Source organism: Schistocerca nitens, chromosome 1 (genome assembly GCF_023898315.1).
Source record: "Schistocerca nitens isolate TAMUIC-IGC-003100 chromosome 1, iqSchNite1.1, whole genome shotgun sequence".
Taxonomy (NCBI): Eukaryota; Metazoa; Arthropoda; class Insecta; order Orthoptera; family Acrididae; genus Schistocerca; species Schistocerca nitens.
In genome coordinates this window covers 481,375,541-481,388,067 of record NC_064614.1, presented here as the reverse complement: position 1 = coordinate 481,388,067, position 12,527 = coordinate 481,375,541, and the positions used below count along the sequence as shown (strand labels likewise).

General features: G+C 39.6%; 1 protein-coding gene across 5 annotated transcripts in view; it reads left to right on the top strand.

Moving 5' to 3' along the window:
- LOC126252200 (mitochondrial protein C2orf69 homolog) overlaps positions 1-12,527 on the top strand; it is a 227,850-nt gene that overhangs the window by 10,952 nt on the left and 204,371 nt on the right. For 2 of the 5 annotated variants that reach the window (XM_049953095.1, XM_049953079.1), the window contains exon 2: positions 2,119-2,199. The exons of the other annotated variants lie outside the window; for them this stretch is intronic. The gene's annotated coding sequence lies outside the window, so the exon portion shown is untranslated. The remainder of the gene's footprint in view (positions 1-2,118; positions 2,200-12,527) is intronic. 5 annotated transcript variants of the gene reach the window in all.

The following is a 12,527-nucleotide window of genomic DNA, read 5'->3' as shown; positions in this document are numbered from 1 at the left end:
ACGATCAAAAACAAAATATGACTCAGCTCCACACATGAAAGCGCTGATTGTGTTATTAATATCCACACATAACCTATTTTAATGAAAACAAACTAAAGTGAACTTGTGTTGCAGTAAAAATGATTAATAAGTGTAGTTTGTGAACCATACACTGCCATACATGTACATGAGACTCATTAATTCACAGTTCAACCGATATTTCCAAAATTACTGACACATGAATTATTTCAGTCTGCACTGTCCAAACAATTGACACAAACTTCCTTCAAATGATCAGGGCAGGTCGACTTACTGCACCTGACCCACCTTTTGCTGGTTATTTGCCCTGTTATCCACCACACTTGTAGCATCTTAATCGTTTTCCCTTTCTTTCCTCTTGCTACTGTTCACCTTGTCTTTATAGTGGAAGTACACGCCTCCTTATCTCCTTGGTAATCTGTGGTGCTTGACATTTCCTTTGTATTTGAGGCTTTATAAGTTCCATTGCAATATTGGTTAGGAAAGTAGTTCTTTTCAGCGCTTTTTCATTCTTATTGATTTAAGTATTGAAAAATGAATAAATTTCCTATCGAAAAAGAAAAGAGAATGGTAACAGAAGTAGTCGCGTTTGTAATAATTGTCAGCCAGAGTACACGATGTGGATATACATATTTTTATACTGCCTAACAATAGCCACTTTCAAATAATAATCGTGAAATGCCAACCTTTAAATTGGAACTCTGAAGTGTACAAATTCTCGCCTATGGACAACCGGTACGGGTGACAACATAACAAAAGGAAAATAGCTGAGTGGGATGTCAACCGCGCGACATTCTAGGGTGAAACTTCCTTCCAGTGGTTCAAAAAGTTATGGTCCGAATGTGACCTACTTGGTGTAGTTTCACATTTTTCACATCTTCGGACTAACATTTTTAAATCAATGGAAACATTAAATTTTGTACCATAGCAGTTAAGTTTCCGACATCTCGGCATTACTTCGCGTGGGCGCAATTGCATTCAAAAATTTATTACCTTGACAAACTCGTGAGAAGTTAGCTGCAACATTTTACACACATGTGCAGCGAAGCCGTCTTCGTGAATGTAGCTATCGTGTTTAGCACCAGCCAAGCACTTCAGAGTTTTGCGGAGTATAGATGCAAATGTAGTGAGTGCCAACCTTGATAAGGTTTAACTTCAGCAGCAATTCGTTACTGAGCAACTGCTCGGCAACAATGAACAGATTTTACGTCTTTCTAAGTCATTGTATTCATTGATCGACTAACGCTACGTACGACTCAGGGCATGTGTAACGACCGATGCCAGTGACTGCACCTGCTACCGGTTGGTTTCTGAAAATTAACTTAAACCATTTCACGGAAGTCTGTGAGTTTAAACAATAGCATTTCGATTTTTATACAGTAAAACTTCGTTAACACGAATCCGAAGGGACAGAAAAATCAGGAGTTCGTGTAAAAAAAATTCATGTTAAGTGAAAAACACAGATTTTAATAAGCATACATGTACAGCAGTACACTAATGTGTAATATACTACACTATCAATCACGTTATTGTAGACTTATAACACTATAAAGTGATTGTTTATTATTTTTATTTAGCGTATGGCATTTAGACACAATTGTTATTACAATCAATATGCAAAATTGTAATAATTTGGCATTAGATATTCTTACAGTTATTACAATAGTTATACAGAATTATACAAAATTATACAAAATTACACATAATACACATGTTACAGTAGTTATACAAAGTTATAGTAGTTTGGAAGTAATTACAAACAAACATCTAATGAGTTAATATATGCTATTGATTCTGGAGTCGCCATCAGGAAATCTTCTGGGGTCCCATCATAGGCTGTCCTGGGGCAGTCTTCTATTATGTGCTGGATAGTTTGATTTTCTCCACATTGACATAGCGGCGATTCTGTCATGCCCCACTGGTAGAGGGAATAGGCGCATCTGCCATGTTTAGTTCTAATTCTGTTTAAAGTTGCCCAGGTTTTGCGTGGTAAGTCAAAACCTGAAGGCTTCTGGGAGATACATGGAAGTTTGCTGATGTTCTTTAAGGACCATTCTTGGTGCCAGGCGCTGGTTATGTTGAATTCTTCCTCTGTTGCAGATGTGGCTATTGCGGTTCTGATGGGTGACCTTCTGGAGCGGAGGCGGCTTTGGGTGGCATCTTCAATATTCTCATGGATGGGTAGATTCCGATTGCTCATTATCTTTTTGTACTCTCTTATAAGAGCGTTTGTGCGGCGTAGGTTAGGGGGTGGTATGTGGCTTAGTACTGGGAGCCATTCCACGGGTGTAGTCTTTATTACACCAGCGATCATTCTCATTGTGTTATTGAGCTGTGCATCGATTCTTTGGGTGTGGGGGCTGTTTAGCCATACCGGCGCACAATATTCGGCAGCTGAGAAGACGAGACTTAAGGCTGATGTCCGTAACGTAGTAGCTGCCGCTCCCCATGTCGTTCCACAGAGCTTCTGTATAATGTTATTCCTTGTTTTTAGTTTCTCTGTTGTTTTCATTAGGTGATCTTTGAAAGAGAGTGTTCTATCGAGGGTCACACCTAGGTACTTTGGAGTTTTATTGTGGGTAAGCCATGTGGTCTCGAATTTTATTCTGAGCTCCCTCTTAGCCGCTTTATTGTTTAGGTGAAAACATGATACTTCTGTTTTGTTGGCGTTAGGTTGCAGGTGCCATTTTCGGAAATATTCTCCCATCTTCTCCAAGTCAGCTGTTAGGGTCTCCTCTGCCCCTTCAAATGACTGACTTCTCGTTGCAAGGACCCAGTCATCGGCGTAGCCAAACTTCTTTGATCTTGTTTCCGGTATGTCTGCAATGTAGAGATTGAAGAGGAGTGGTGCAAGCACCGATCCTTGAGGTAGGCCATTTTTTAATTTCCTCGGTGAACTAATATCTGAACCCATGGTGACTTGGATCGTTCTGTCATTCAGCAGGTTGTGTAGTAGGCGAGCTGTTAGTTTACATGGGATTATGCGGAGGAACTTATAAATCATGCCTTCTCTCCAGACTGTGTCGTAGGCAGCTGACAGGTCTATGAATGCTGCAGAGGTTTTAAGCTTTCTTTGGAACCCAGCTTCAATGTACGTCGTGAGTGAGAGAACTTGATCGACACAGCTGCGGTTTGGTCTGAAACCTGCTTGTTCGATTGGTATAGCATTGAGTATTTTCTGGCAGATTCTATTGTAGATGAGCCTTTCTAACAATTTATATATTACTGGCAGTAGTGCTATGGGCCTGTAGCTCTTCGGTGAGTTTGTTGGTTTCCCTGGTTTTAAGATGGCTATTATTTTCGATCTTTTGAGGTCACTAAGCACATTACCGGTTTGGATGATGTCGGTGAAGAATCTCGCCAGCCAGAGTTTTGTGTATTTACCGCAGTGTATCAGGAGTTCTGGGTTAATGCTGTCGAGTCCTGGTGCTTTCCCTGGCTTGACCTCTTTGAGTGCTGTTTCTATTTCTTCGAGTGAGAAAGGGAGAGCGTATTCAGTTTTTTGTCGCCTTATTCCTCAGATTCCTGAGTTCTCGTTTTATCTTGATCGTGTGTGCTCTGTCACTAGGGGCTCTGGACGTGGCCACTATATGAGATGCCATGGTGTTTGGGGAGACGTTTGCTGTCTGTCTTTGAATAGGTGCTCCACTTCCTAATTTCCTTAACAGGGTCCATGCTTGTCGGCTTGAAGTCTGGAAATTCAGGCTCTCCATTGCTTCTGTCCATTTACGTTGTCTTGCAGTATCAAGACTGTGGAGAAGGTCATCGGCCAGTTCTTTGTCGCCCGTCTTGAGGAAGCGCTGGTAGAGCTCGTCACTGTTTTTGGACCACCCTGGGACATACTCTCGTCGGTATCCCCTAGGGATGTGCTTCTTGGCAGTGCTTATTACTGCTCCGATGAATCTTCTATAGTTTTATAGTTTAACTATAGAAAGTGATTGTAAAATCCAAGTACTCACAAATCACGTACGTTACTTTCTTGGAAAAAATACGGTCATGGTTCGCTGAAGTTCATGGGAACGATAATATTTTGTAATTTCACAACCAATTGTAATGATAGCGTCCGTAAACCCAGCAGTGACATCGGATGTTGAAGCGAACCGTTTTAAACAGTCCAAGGCTGTAACCATCTCCTGACGGGTAGGTGGAATTGTATCTGTATTCTCTTCCTCTTCACTTTCTTCTGATGGCCGTTCTTGCACCTCGTTCACAGGTTTTGGCACATCCGATTCCACAGAAACACAACGGCGACATCGTCGTCTACACTAATGAATTCTTCGAAACTAATCCCAGGGTTCGCAACGTCTTGCAGAACTGTCCATACATAAAGTGAAGTGGCATCTTCTAACTCGTGGACATCTTCAGTGTTGCTATGTCTCCAAGCTCTGTTTAAGCACTTCCCTATATGATGTGGCAATTCTGAGTTCCAGGCTGCTGCGATGGCTTTTATTGCGTCAAGCAGATTCCAATTTGGGGTTGCGCCATTCTTTTCAGCAGCACGAATTGCAGCTCTTACAAGACGCTTACGATAAACTCTCTTTATGAGAGAGATTATGCCTTGGTCCAAAGGCTGAAGACGGCTTGTGGCGTTAGGTGAAAAAAACTGAACCTTTATGTTAGATAGGTTCAGATCATGAATGTAAGAAGAACAAGTCTATTTTGAGCAACCATTCGACTGTTGAAACGAAGAAGCCACTTGCGAAATGGTGTGCCATCGATCCAAGCTTTCTTGTAGAGTAGATGCAAGGTAAAGTGTCCATATTTTATGTTTTTAAAACAACGTGGTTTCTCGGATTTACGAAATTTCTCAGTGCAGTTAGCATTACAGCACAGTACAGCAGTCACATGTTGTTTGCTTCGTGCTTCACCGTGACACTTACCACGTTTTATCGCCAGGGTGTGATTTGGAAAAAAGATTGTAGAAAAATCCAGTTTCAACTATGTTCAACACATCACACGAGGCATCCTTTTCCTTCACTCGGTTGAATTCATGCAACCAGCTGCACGCACTTTCTTCATCAACTTTATTTGCTTCACCACAAATTTGTACAGTTGAAATTGAATGTCTCTTTTGGAACCGATACAACCAACCAGCAGGACAACGGCAGTCTTCGATGCCCATATCTTTAGCAATATCATTTGCTTTTAACTGAATCACAGGGCCAGTATGTTAGATGCAAGCATGTGATTGAACCATTCTAGCAGTAAAGTCTCGATGTCTTCATACTTGGCGGTACGAAGTAGTTCATATTTGTTTCCAGAACCTGATGCCACAGCATTAATAATTTTTTCTCGATTCTTAATAATCGTAGATAAAGTAGATTTAGGTATTCCAAACTGCTCTGCAATTGCTGTTTTCTTGGTACCACGGTCCACATCATCTAGAATCTTAAGCTTTAACTGTACATTTAGAGTAGGGTGACCAAATTATTTTCGGTGAAAACCGGGACACATTCACCCGGGTGCCAATGGACACCTCATTCCACATGTACCCATGTTTCTTAATTTTAAATATTAATGTTTTGTTGATACATTTTGCTAACCCGATTATTATAACTAATAAGAGGATACAGAAGATTGATATAATCTAGATTATCTGTATAATTAATGACACTTAATAAACGTATACAGTAATAAATAAATGTATTACGATTTTACAAAATTTTACAGCCATTCAACTTTTAATCATTTAATATTAACATGAGCTTTAATATTACTGAGCACTTGTAGATGGAATTGACCGTCCTTGGAGAAAAGGGTATTTTTCACTGCCTCCAGCCTTCTTGATCATGTCTTTGTTCTTTGAGACACAGTGATAAAAGTCGGCACAATCCATTTTGTAGTTGTACAGGATCTGCAGGATTGCTTCAAGAGAGTCCACCTCCATTCTGTTTCTTTCATCAGTCCACTTGATATTCATCAACGAAAATATTCTTTCCACATTGGCATTATGGGCTGGGATTGCAAATAAATACCTTGCAATTATTACCAACTCAGAGTAATGCTGAAGACAGTCACAGCTTTTAAAAAACCTCACCCACTTCTCATGACATTCCAATGGTGTTTTATTTTTATTTTATTTTTTTCTTCATCATTCCACGTGTGAAGACTTTGAAAATTTGTCAGTATGCCGAACTGATCAGAGAGAATGGAATCATCGATTTCAATCTCTTTACTCTTCAAATAAGAAACTGTCTCTTCAACTCTTTCCCAGTTTGGCACTCTCTTCAGTAACATCCAATCAGACACCGGCGATGAGGCGCTCCACTTGCTGAGATATTCTACACAAGTGTCATAAAACTTGTTAACTTCTTCTCTAAAACTCCTTTCCGCTGCTTCTGATACTTCTGCTCTTTTAAGGACAGATTTAACATTAAAAGAAATGAACTGCTGTTCTCTACTCTTAGTAACAGTTTCCAGAGTATTTTTCAAAACATCATTTACCTCTATTACACTTTTCGTGCTTCCCTCAATTTCCATTATCCCATGCTGCAAAGTGCTAAGCTGACTGTGAATGAACCATAAATAGGCTTCACTTAAAGGGTTACTGAAAAACTGAACCAATATTTTGGGGGCTTTGTCTTCATTTAGGAAAAAATCTTTTAACGGTTCAAACAGGCGGATTACTCTTTCAACAGCTGGAAACAGTGATAACCAGCGAGTTTTCGAGTGGCACATTACATTCATATATTCAGTTCCCACGTAATCACAGAACTTCTTAAGCCTCTCTGTTCTAACAGTATGTATGTAAAAGTGTGAATATACCTTCATGACGATAGTATCAACATCACAGTTTAAACTGTCAGCAGATGTCTGCACGCTATTGTGTAAAACAAGTGCAGGGCACCCTATGCCTTCAATGCTTTCATGCAATGTTGCCTTTCATTTGGTAAATACGTTGCATTTGCCTTGTCTTTTCAAACCACCAAAGTTTGTGTTGGTGTTGTCTCCACAAAATGCCATACATTTATTTTTCTCAAGATCAAATATTTCGATAGTATTCATACAAAATCTTGAAATTTCGTCAGATGTTTCATTAGGTAGGGAACTCACCTTCAAAAGTTTGGTCTGAATTCCCTGATTAAGGTCGAAAAACTGAACAACAAACGGAAATATTTTAGTGACCTTATGATTGCTGGCATCAGTGGATATCCCGTGGAAAGAAGACTTTTTGATGTATTCAAGGCTTTCCTTTACACTCTGGGGAGCAATAGCTCCTTTCACTAAGGCTGACACTTTAGTTCTTGCTGAACTAAACTTTTTTGCAATGGAAGAATCATCAAACATAATGCTGTTAAGCTTATTAGTACAATCACTAGATCTATAAGTTTGGTGATGTTGTACCATGTGGTAGGCTAGTGTAAGCTCGGCTGCTTGAACTTTCATCTCTTCACTTGGCTGATGTTTCACAAAATAATTTTGTAGAGTTTTACTGCAGCTCGGTGCACTGTATCTGTTAATGTGTTTCTTTGACCTGATGTGATCAACTATGTCGGAAAGTCCACCATGACTTATACTAATAAAACAGTTACAATACGGAACACTCTGCTCCGTAATCAAAACGACCTTTCTTAAAGAAATTCCATTCCTTGGAATAACAGTCACTGAATTTGCAGGCACGTTTCGGCATTTCGTTTTCACAGTACTGCAGCAATAATACCACTAATATGAGAAAAAAGTATTGCAGTTTGTCTGACAAAACATCAACTACTACACTGTTCTGACAATGAGTGTGTGAGTAAGTGGCGCGACAATCGGACGGTTTCATAGCTCTGTTACAATAATACAACTTACACAACTTACTACTTGTTGGCCAAAGTACTGCTCAAAGTAAATTATTGCCTGAGTGTATCAATATTGATACTGTGATTACTAGTATGGGACAATGTTGGTTTTAGACAAATAAGCCAAAATATATTAATTTCTTGTGTTGTATTTCCTTTAATATAGCGAAATCCCAAATATTTGAGAGTTTCACGAAATGTATTTGAAAACTCAATTCCGGGACTTTTGAGCGTCCCGAAACAAATTTTCGGGCCACCGGAACACAGGGATGAAAACCGGGACAATCCCGGTTTTCCGGGACGTTTGGTCACCCTAATTTAGAGCTGTCTGTTTCCTCTTTGCCATTTTCGCGTGCTACGGTACCGGTTGTAACTGTAGTTTTTATTCAGTATTCCAACTCGATACGGCTACGACTAACAGAACACCTGTCAAATCTGGCAGTGAGTACATACCTAAATGCTGCTGTACACATTATTGAATGTCTTACAATGTACAGCATACGCTGATTGTTGAGGTGATAATCGCGGCTACCGACCTACTATACGTTAAAAACGAGTCAACAATAAGTATAATTATCTTTGTAGCTACATTTCCTACATTCATTCCGGAAAAAATTACGCTTTAGAATACTCTAAAGTCGGAAGTTTACAGTGAAATTTAATTACTCAAGGAACTGAAACAGAGTTCGTAATTCGCCTTAACCTTAATTCTTGTTGACCGATAAAACATACCATAAGAAGTAATGTATTTCTGGCGGGATCAATATTTTTTTCGCGTTAACCGCGAGTTAGTCTTACGCGATTTCGCGCTAACGAGGTTATACTGTATTAAACATTAATTTTTGACATAAAAGCCGTTTCACCTATACTGACATCGTAAAATGCTGTTGAATTCATTAAAACTTTTTTCTCTAGTGAGACTATCCGCACTCCCCCCCCACATACACACTCGCGCGCGCAGTATATGCGTAAATCTGAAATCAAGGGCATAACACTTCCAACTTTGTATAATTATTTGCGTAATGGCAAAAATATATCATTTGTTTCGTTTAACATATAGCTCCGAGTAATGTTTTCTGACATCCTTCGCTACTAGAGGTAATTGTCGGCCATCATTTTAGACAGTGTAATCTAGGCCAGTTCGATAACATTTTTCCGCACGAACGACTTTTCATTTGGTCCCCTCGCACCCCTTTTTCCCGCGTGTCTGTTTTTCTCTCTTAATTGTGATTCACACTGTATACAAATGTTGCATTGGGCGCCCCAAGCGGCGGCTTGTGCCGTTGGGGACCGTGGAGCGATCGCGTCAGCGTTTGTAACACCAGTGGTCGTGTGCTTGACGCTCTCAGCCAGCCATCCTGTTCCTAAGACCAGTGGTTCCCAACCTTTCTGAGGCGACTACCCTTACGTGCAGTCGGATATTAGCTAGTACCCCTATATTTCCCCCAACATCAACATTAATGAATAACTGAAGTTTAGAATGAAAAGTAGTTTCTATGAACACTTCCATTTTTAACATGCCGAAACATGAAGTATATTTGGTTTTTTATTGAACCAGGAACTAAATAGCCATTGAAACAGTTGGTATTGCTTATTTGTAAAAATCTTTTTTACACAATGATGAAGCATTTCAGCGCATCGCGGTGCTTTCTACAGTTCTTTCTCGGAAAATAAAGCTAACTGCCCACATTGAGGGTTGACCCATTTTACAGAACGTACTTCCTCTGCATCACGCCACACATATTTTAAAGCAACCAAATTAAAATGTGTGTACTGTACTTAGGCATACTGTTTGAAAATCACTTGATTATTAGACCCTTTACTACAGTGTAGGTCTTCCAACAATGTAGCAGCCATTACAGTTAGTCATCGTTTGTGTTGTGCTGTCACTTAGCTCCTTTATTGTTGTGAAGCGAATAATGAAGAAATTTCTTGTCTATTGCGGGAACCACCCACTACTCGCAGAAATCGTTTTCATGATATATTTACGGACACGTTTCAATTTTATTGTGGTAGGTACATGTTACAAAGCATTTGTGCTATGCGTGGGCTAAGTGAGGCTGTAAGGAAGGTGTTCATACATTCGTTTTATGTAGTCATTACTACAGTTTTTCGAAATAGTGATAATAGTAAGGATATTTTCAAAATAATTCAATTTAAATCTTTTATCTTTACCTCTCAGAAAATTACAGAAAGCTTTCCTTACAGTTTGTGACAAATTTATCAAAATATGGCATGGCTGGTGCTAATTTGTGTTATTCATATCTTTCTGTTCCTGTCAACTAGGAGGAGAAGTAAGAACAGTCTGTATGATATATAAGCTGTAAGAATCATCGTACCAGTGCTTTCTTTTCTCCAAACTTCAACATTTCTTTAATTTTCACCCTTTAAGCCAGTCAAAATAAAGATGCCAATGTGAGAACATGTCACTTCCATGGAAGTTTGTTTTACATCCCTCTCACTGGAGTAGATGTTTTATGTTGCTGTTCCTATTATTGTTGTTGTTCTTGTTGTTGTGGTCTTCAGTCCTGAGACTGGTTTGATGCAGCTCTTCATGCTACTCTATCCTGTGCAAGCTTCATCTCCCAGCACTTACTGCAACCTACATCCTTCTGAATCTGCTTAGTGTATTCATCTCTTCATCTCCCTCTACGATTTTTACCCTCCACGCTGCCCTCCAATGCTAAATTTGTGATCCCTTGATGCCTCAGAACATGTCCTACCAACCGGTCCCTTCTTGTCAAGTTGTGCCACAAACTCCTCCCTAATTTTGTTCAATACCTCCTCATTAGTTATGTGATACCCATCTAATCTTCAGCATTCTTCTGTAGCACCACATTTCTAAAGCTTCTATTCTCTTCTTGTCCAAACTATTTATCGTCCATATTTCACTTCCATACATGGCTACACTCCATACAAATACTTTCAGAAACGACTTCCTGACACTTAAATCTATACTCGATGTTAACAAATTTCTCTTCTTCAGAAACGCTTTCCTTGCCATTGCCAGTCTACATTTTATATCCTCTCTACTTCGACCATCATCGGTTATTTTGCTCCCCAAATAGGAAAACTTCTGTACTACTTTAAGTGTCTCATTTCCTAATCTAATTCCCTCAGCATCACCCGACTAATTCGACTACATTCATTATCCTGTTTTGCTTTCGTTGATGTTCATCTTGTACCCTCCTTTCAAGACACTGTCCATTCCGTTCAACTGCTCTTCAAAGTCCTTTGCTGTCTCTGACAGAATTACAATGTCATCGGCGAACCTCACTACTCCGAATTTTTCTTTTGTTTCCTTTACTGCTTGTTCAATATACAGATTGAATAACATCGGGGAGAGGCTACAACCCTGTCTCACTCGCTTCCCAACCACTGCTTCCCTTTCATGCCCCTCGACTGTTACAACTGCCATCTGGTTTCTGTACAAATTGTAAATAGCCTTTCGCTCCCTGTATTTTACCTCTACCACCTTCAGAATTTGAAAGAGAGTATTCCAGTCAACATTGTCAAAAGCTTTCTCTAGGTCTACAAATGCTAGAAACGTAGGTTTGCCTTTCCTTAATCTTTCTTCTAAGATAAGTCATAAGGTCAGTATTGCCTCACGTGCTCCAACATTTCTACGGAATCCACACTGATCTTCCCGGAGGTCGGCTTCTACCGGTTTTTTCCATTCGTCTGTAAAGAATTCGCGTTAGTATTTTGCAGCTGTGACTTATTAAACTGATAGTTCGGTAATTTTCACATCTGTCAACACCTGCTTTCTTTGTGATTGGAATTATTATATTCTTCTTGAAGTCTGAGGGTATTTCGCCTGTCTCATACATCTTGGTCACCAGATGAAAGTGTTTTGTCAGGACTGGCTCTCCCAAGGCCGTCAGTAGTTCTAATGGAATGTTGTCTACTCCCTTGTTTCGGCTTAGGTCTTTCAGTGCTCTGTCAAACTCTTCAAGCAGTATCGTATCTCCCATTTCATCTTCATCTACATCCTCTTCCATTTCCATAATATTGTCCTCAAGGACATCGCCCTTGTATAGACCCTCTATATTCCTTCCACCTTTCTGCTTTCCCTTCTTTGCTTAGAACTGGTTTTCCATCTGAGCTCTTGATATTCATACATGTGGTTCTCTTATCTCCAAAGGTCTCTTTAATTTTCCTGTATGCAGTATCTATCTTACCCCTAGTGAGATAACCCTCTACATCCTTACATTTGTCCTCTAGCCATGTCTGCTTAGCCATTTTGTACTTCCTGTCGATCTCATTTTTGAAACGTTTGTATTCCTATTTGCCTGCTTCATTTACTGCATTTTTATATTTTCTCCTTTCATCAATTAAATTCAATATTTCTTCAGTTACCCAAGGATTTCTACTAGCCCTCGTCTTTTTACCAATTTGATCCTGTGCTGCCTTCACTACTTCATCCCTAAGAGCTAACCATTCTTCTTCTACTGTATTTCTTTCCCCCATTTGTGACAATTGTTCCCTTATGCTCTCCCTGAAACTCTGTACAACCTCTGGTTCTTTCAGTTTACCCAGGTCCCACCTCCTTAAATTCCTACCTTTTTGCAGTTTCTTCAGTTTTAATCTACAGTTCATAACCAATAGATTGTGGTCAGAATCCACATCTGCCCCTGGAAATGTCTTACAATTTAAAACCTGGTTCCTAAATTTGTCTTACCATTATATAAATCTGATACCTTCTAGTATCTCCAGGATTCTTCC